The sequence below is a fragment of the Stenella coeruleoalba genome (assembly GCF_951394435.1).
Source record: "Stenella coeruleoalba genome assembly, chromosome: 3".
NCBI classification, from domain to species: Eukaryota; Metazoa; Chordata; class Mammalia; order Artiodactyla; family Delphinidae; genus Stenella; species Stenella coeruleoalba.
Genome location: NC_137148.1, coordinates 48,545,006 through 48,550,836, shown reverse-complemented (window position 1 = coordinate 48,550,836; position 5,831 = coordinate 48,545,006). Strand labels below are relative to the sequence as shown.

At 43.1% G+C, this 5,831-nt stretch overlaps 1 long non-coding RNA gene across 2 annotated transcripts; it reads right to left on the bottom strand.

Moving 5' to 3' along the window:
* Nucleotides 1-1,083: 1,083 nt before the first annotated feature.
* Nucleotides 1,084-5,472, bottom strand: LOC307185016. 2 transcript variants are annotated; one of them, XR_013827844.1, is made up of 4 exons: nt 5,043-5,472; nt 3,952-4,004; nt 2,135-2,264; nt 1,084-1,986 (listed from the first exon to the last, which is right to left on the bottom strand). It is a non-coding gene; the product is annotated as an uncharacterized lncRNA (long non-coding RNA). The 2 variants fall into 2 exon arrangements; XR_013827843.1 differs by having other exon boundaries at nt 1,084-2,264.
* Nucleotides 5,473-5,831: the final 359 nt, after the last annotated feature.

The window sequence follows — 5,831 nt, the reverse complement described above, 5'->3', positions numbered from 1 at the left end:
TGAGGAAAACATAGGCAGGACACTCTGACATAAATTGCAGCAATATCTTTTTCGAGCAGTCACCTAGAGTAATGGAAATAACAAAATAAACAAATGGGACCCAATTAAACTTGAAAACTTTTGCACTGCATAGGAAACCATAAACAAAACAAAAGGACAACCTACAGAATGGGAGAAAATATTTGCAAATAATGAGACCAACAAGGGATTAATCTCCAAAATATACAAACAGCTCATACAGCTCAATATAAAAAACAATCAATCCAATCAAAAAATGGGCAGAAGATCTAAACAGACCTTTCTCTAAAGAAGACATACAGATGGCCAAAAGGCACATGGGTAGATGCTCAACATCACTAATTATTAGAGAAATGCAAATCAAAACTACAATGAGGTATCATCTCACACCAGTCAGAATGGCTATCATCAAATAGTCACTCTTGGAGTCTCTGAAGTGTCACATATTCACTCAAGGCCAGTTCCTCTTGTCTTCCTAGCACATGGTGATGCCTGCTGCCTCTGTGAGAATGAAGCTTCCTGGCTAGGCTAGTGGTTGCCTTCCTGAGCTACTGATACCACCAAACTTTGAGGTGCCAAAGAATGCTACCGTTCCTATATATCTGGTTGGCTCATTGCAGTGGTGCCATATTCAGTGAACAAGTGGGCGGACAGCCCCTCCTTCACATTACTGAGCCACAGTAAGTCATTTGGATTCCAAAGAGCTTTGCTTGGGCTCCCAGTCTCAGCCTCTCAGAAGAGTAGTTCTTTAGTGACTTCCCATAGCCAGTCTCCTCCATCAGGGCCTCAAAGGCCAGGTTGGCGAGCCAGGCTGGGGACAGGTCTCTAACATCCCAACCTATGCCCCCTACCCTGCCTCCCAGAGACCTTAATAGTAAAAACTTTCTCCCGATAGGCTCCTTCTTACATGCAAACCACTCAAGGAAATAGTTGTGAGAGGAAGACTGGGAGAGTGAGTTTTGTTCTATAACCACCCACACAATTTCAGCTGAAGTTTGGCTCATCTGGGACCATCCCACAGAAATGAAATGATGTAAATGCATTTTTTAAACCTTAAAGTGCTCCAAGATGTTTATTATCATTATTACATATATAGTATCCATGCTACAGTGTGAGCGGCCTCCAGGAAGCTAGACTGCCATCACTATGGAGTTAAAATAATGGGAATTTCAGGGCCAATGCAGGGGCCTCAAATCACACACCACAGATGACCCTTCCCCAGCACCCTTTCCTGCTAAGCCTGATCCTGCCATTCCCTCTGTCTAAGCACCAACTCTATGTTTCTGAACACAACTCGATTCCGGCTAGAGGCTATGTTGACCTAGTAGATCAGATGCAACCAACTGGACACAGAGAAGAGTAGTAGCAGCCAGATCCTTTCAGACTGTTTGAGAATGCATTTTAAATAATGAAGGCAAACAAGATAGAATAACTGGCCTCACATCCCTCCCACAGCCCTGGGGATCCCTCCGAGGGCTCACTCCCCAGGAGTGCTCAGCTGACAGGCCTGCAGTGGTCTAGGTGTGGAGGAGAACCACCTGATACTGATTTCTGACACAGAGACAGGAACTAATGACAGAAGGTGCTTGACCGCGCGTCTCAGACTACCTGAGAGAGGTAGGACCCAGGCAGGGCGTTTGCCAAAATGTTCTCCTTCAACTGTCCTCCCCAACCTCAGCCTCCGCCTTCAGCTCGGCTGGTGAACACTGGCCTCACCTAGAGGCTTACCGGTGAAAGAAAGGGAAGGTCAGCCAAGGGCCGCAGGTCCAGAACTCAGTCAAGGTGGGAGCTGGCATAAAGGGACTGCTGAAAGTGGTCAGCCTCGGCCGTTCCAAGCTCTCCTTTGATGTCTAAGAGAGGTTGTCCACTCAATGTCCACTGCACAGTGGATCTTCATGGTGGCCTGCTTGTTCTTGCCTTACGATGGCTCTCAGAGTTTTCTGGTTGGGGTGGAGGGAAGCCCTGGGCCTGGAAGCCACAAATAGAGCACAAGTGAATGAGGCCACTGCCTGGGACCAAGACTTGCCTCACTGCTGTCAGCAAAACCCACTGAGAAAGCTCTGGCCCTGGAGGAGGGAACAGAAGCCCCTTGTGGAAAAGATGACCCTGCTCTCACCTTGCTTCATAATTCTCCATCATTTCTCTGAGAAGGATGCACAGAACAGCCCATTCAGTGGGTTAGGGGTCATTGCTGCACACAGCTGAAACTCCTCCACCTTCCTTCCCACTTAGGGAAGCAAACTGTCCTGTAAGAGAATGGGAGCTACGTTATTTTAGGTTTAACTCTGAATCCATGCTCAGGTATTAAAATTCGGTTATTCTCCAACTTTGGTATTTATTTGCTACAAATAATTTGCAAAAAAGCTTCTGAAAGTGGGTTATAAGAGTGTGACTAAGAAGACTGTCCTAGAGAGTGAGTGACCTTTTGGGGGGTGAAAGGGAGAGTCATATGTGTAAAGGCTGTAAATGACAATTTCTTTCCTTTCCCTTCCTTTTCACCCTCGCTCATAGTCTTTGATCTAGATCTGCCTCTCCAGAAATGTAGAAGGCCAGGAAAAGGACCAAGAGGAGTCTTTGCTTCTAACTTGAAAAATACAAATATAGGTTGCCTTTAAAAGCTAGAAATAAGGTGTTGAAGAAAACAATGGGTCTTAAGTGTGTCACTTAAGTGAGTATTATGTCATATAACTTGCCTGTATAATATTTTTAGAACCTTTGGAAAGAATGGAGAAACAACTGTTAGCATCCCTTTTAAAAAGTTTCACAGGAGATTACCTGGTATCTCCCTACACTAATCATGGTGATGTTTTCACTAAGTTCTATCTAGGGAAGATGTTACCCAAAACCAAGCAGGCAGTATCCCTTTGGGAGATATTAATGTATATAAGATGGATTTTGAAACTTCAAACATCAGATAAATAATTAAATTATTCAAATAGTCTCACTATTTGGTGGCAGAATGACTCAGACTCAAATCAGAAAATAGTCAAGTAGAAAAATCCAGATGGGCTTGAAAGGAGTGATGGAAGAAATCTGGCTGTTAATCATCTCTAATTCACCTCCTACTCCTTCTGGAGCAAAAGAGAGTCTGAAGCTCTGATAGTACTGTGAATGAAAAAAAATTCTGGAAACAAAATTAGCATGACTCAGAGCAGTCTGGAAGACCGGGCTGGCCTGGCACATTCCCGAGGCTGACCCCATTAACAGCAGGAGAGAGAGGAATCTGCCCATGTGGCTCCTGGTGATGGAGGTGTGGGTAGAGAAAGATCAACAGACGGGAAGCCCCACAGACAAGCAGAAAGTTATCACAGACACAGGAGGGGCTAGACCTGGGAACAGATCTGGATGCCGAAAGTTTGAGGTAGAGAATGGCCTTAATAAAGTGGACAGCCCAGTGTTGGGGCACAGGTACCAGAGGATGAAAGATAGTTAGGAATCATGGAGTAAGCAGAGTTAGAGATATGCTGAATTTAAACACACATGCGCGTGCACACACACACACACACACACACACACACACACCATGAGCCCTTTGAGAGAACACACACACACACAGACACACACACAGACACACACACACACACCCCCCATGAGCCCTTTGAGAACAGAATCTCCCTTTCTCCCTCTTTATCCCCAGCAGCTTACAACAGTGCTGGGCAATAGCAGGTGCTCATTGAGGACTGATGGACTAATGGTCCATCAGTCTGAGCTGGCTTTTGGGGATAAGATAGGAATCAGAGGGAACAGAAGAGTTGCAGGCAGCAGCAGGTTTAGAAATCTTAGCAGCTGGTCCAGGCAGTTGAGATGCAGTTCTGGCAATAATGAGCTCTCAGATTTGAAGCCATCTTTTAGCAAGAGGCCCTATAGCACTGTGTGGAAGAGTGCAGGGCTGGAGTCAGGATTTCTGCGCTTGTGTCTCTGCCTGTTGCTTACCAATTGAGCCTGAGGGGCCATTTATCGATTCTCTCAACGCTCATTTTCCTCACCTGTAAAATGAGAAAATAATAATAATACTTAGCACAAAGAATTGTTGTGAGGACTAAACTTATTATATATGTTAAGTGTTTAGAGCAGTGCCTGGAATATAGTAAGTACCCAATAAATATTAGTGATCATTATTGTTGATTATCCTTCTCCTCTATCTAGAAAGTTTCTTTGTGCTTTATGCCAGTGTAGAATGAGTCCCAGGACTTAAGACTACGCAGCACTCCTTTGGGAATGTAAGCTGACCTATCCTGCAAGTGTCTGTCTATCACTTTGCGGCTTGCATACTTTAAGACATAACCTATTTTTGCGTGGACCACTGCAGTAGTTTCTCTGACTCTCTGCTTTCAGTCTCAGCCCTATCCAGCCAAAAGTGATCTTCTAAAATGTAATCAGACCATCTCACTTGCCTACCTCATATCCTTCATGAGTTCTCTTTGCCCTAAAGATTCTTTGGGTTTCATTTCCTAAAAAGTATAGGGGAGCTCCTTGGAGAAACAGCTGATTCTAGGACTAGGGCAGGAAATATATAAAAAAGAACCTGGAGCATCTTGTAGTACCAGAAAGTAAGGAGGTACGTGAACAAATGAAAAACCCTACAGTGATGGAAGTATGTCAGAGGGACACAGGAACCAACTTAAAAGAGCTCTCAATGGCCAAAGCTGGAATAATTTGAATGACAAAATAAATAAAATAGCATTGGATTATAACTTAAAATATAAAATAAATATCCATGAATTCATACTAATGTAAGTAAATGATAGAATAAATAAATGGTGGAGAAAAGATAAATTTCCCCTGCAGAAGAATTCCAAATAAATTACATAGCTACTTCATCCTTGAGAAGGGAGCATAACTCCTCACTCTTTAGTGTGGGCTATGCATGGTGACTTCCTTCCAAAGTGTATAGTATGATAAGAGAGAAAATGACTGACTTTATAGTGGAGAAACCTGACAAACACTGTCTCATCCAGGTGATCAAGGTCAACCTCAACAGTATAACTCATAAGTGATAAAGGTCATATGTTAATAGTATGTACCTTTGATATAATGTGATGAGAATGGCACTTCCTCTGGGGTCTTCCTCCCACAACAGATAACTCCAGTCTAATCATGAGAAAAACATCAAACAAACACAATAGAGGGGTATTGCAAAATACCTAACCAGGACTTCTCAAAACTGTCAAGGTCATCAAAATAAGAAAGTCTGATAAACCGTCACAGCCAAGAGGAGCATAAGGACACATAACAACTAAATGCTATGTGGTATCCTGAATGGGATCTTGGAACAGAAAAAGAACATTAAGTAAAAACTGAGGAAATCTGAGTAAAGTATTGACTTTAGTTAATAATAATGTTTTAATATTGGTTCATCAACTGCGACAAGTGTACCCTCCTAACATAAGATGTTAATAATAGGGGAAACTGGGTGTGGATCTCTCTGTACAATTTTCACAAATTTTCTGTAAATCTAAAACTTTTCTAAAATTGAAAGTCCAATAAAATGAAAGAAAACTATAGCAGAGAATCAAAAGACAAACTTTACCTGTTTCAGAATTCTGGTAGGCTCAGTCACCATTAGACCAAGCCCATTCCCAAATCAGCAGGAGCATCTCTGCTACCATAGGTGCAGTCAAACTCTGAGTTCTTCAGAGAGGTAGCAACAGCTGTTGTCTCACTTTATCCATGTAGAACACAGAAAGCACCCAGATTCGTTGTCCCACTGTAAACAGGCAGCAGGGCATAGAATTAATTGAGTACTTAGGCTCTGGAATAGGCCAGCTGGCTCTGCCATGAACTGAGGCACATTCCTGATCTTCTCTGAACAT